Source organism: Galeopterus variegatus, unplaced genomic scaffold (assembly GCF_000696425.1).
Source record: "Galeopterus variegatus unplaced genomic scaffold, G_variegatus-3.0.2 Scaffold2712, whole genome shotgun sequence".
NCBI lineage: Eukaryota > Metazoa > Chordata > Mammalia > Dermoptera > Cynocephalidae > Galeopterus > Galeopterus variegatus.
Window position 1 is genome coordinate 85,917 of NW_007728823.1, and position 1,182 is coordinate 87,098.

A 1,182-nucleotide genomic window follows, 5' to 3' on the forward strand; every position below is an offset into this window, starting at 1 on the left:
CCAGGGCAGCACAAGGCAGGCAAATGGGTGGTGCAGACAAGACGTTGGTAATATTTTTTCAACTTGGGAATCACTAATCACAGGTTATTGCTCACTGCAGTTCTCAGGCTGAAAGAGCCCTGGCTCCCTTCAGAGTCCAGATTTCATTCTCTTTGCCCTTCCTCCAAATTCTCCTTACCCCATAACTTAAAATCACAGGGTAAATCTAAGTCAGCCTGCTCACCTTGTATTTAATGAAGTCTAAAAACCATCCTTGCAATTGCTATGGAAAATGTTTGCCAAATAGCCCATGTTTACTCTCCCTTAGTTAAGATCCAGCTGAAGAGATAGCATGGGAAGACTTTCCCACCAAGCTCCCTGGAGTTTGCAGAGAAAAACACAGGCTTGGCCAGTGCCTTCAAAATGACAGACTGACTTGCTATCCACATCTACTGGCTTGCAGGAGCTATCACTCATATGGTTGTCTGATTGCTTGTGAGCCCCCAGCCCCACCATGGATTTTCAGCAGACAGGCTCATCAAAGGAACATTCATCTCTTGTAACCGCAGCACCCCTACATGTCTTTATGTATTTAAAATCACTCACATCTACAGGCAGTAGATGCCTCTGACAATAGGTAAAATGTTATTTACCACTTCTATCTTCCTTGTCTCTTAACCTCCTTGATGCTCCTGGGATGAGAATCTTCCAGGGTTTTAGGTGACTAAAGGACTTCCAGATGGGTAATCCTCCAGACCCATGTTGCCAGAAAGACCTGATGCAGCCACGTGGCATCCAGAGCTGCTTCTGGCACAGACAGATTTGGAAATCAAGGCATTAACTTGACTGTTTCTTCTGACCAAGAATGAGAGCATGTTCAAGGTAAGCTAAGATGGAAGGAAAGGACAGGCTGAGCACTGTGACTGGAAACAAGAGCTGGCACTGGGACTGCTCAACACAGTCCCCTCTCCCTCTTCCTGACACACAAAATAGGATTTCAGTGTCAAAAGGCTCATGAGGGAGCTCTCTGTCTGAGGTTGAGCAGGCACTCAAACTATCGCTTGCTACAGCCTCTAGTTAACTTCCTCTAGTCTTATGCACATACTCAATGTCAAAGCTGGATTACTTGCATAGAAGATAACCGGGCAGCACCACCCTGCATGTTAACTTTGTGAATTCTTCCAGGCATTCCATTTCTTGGAA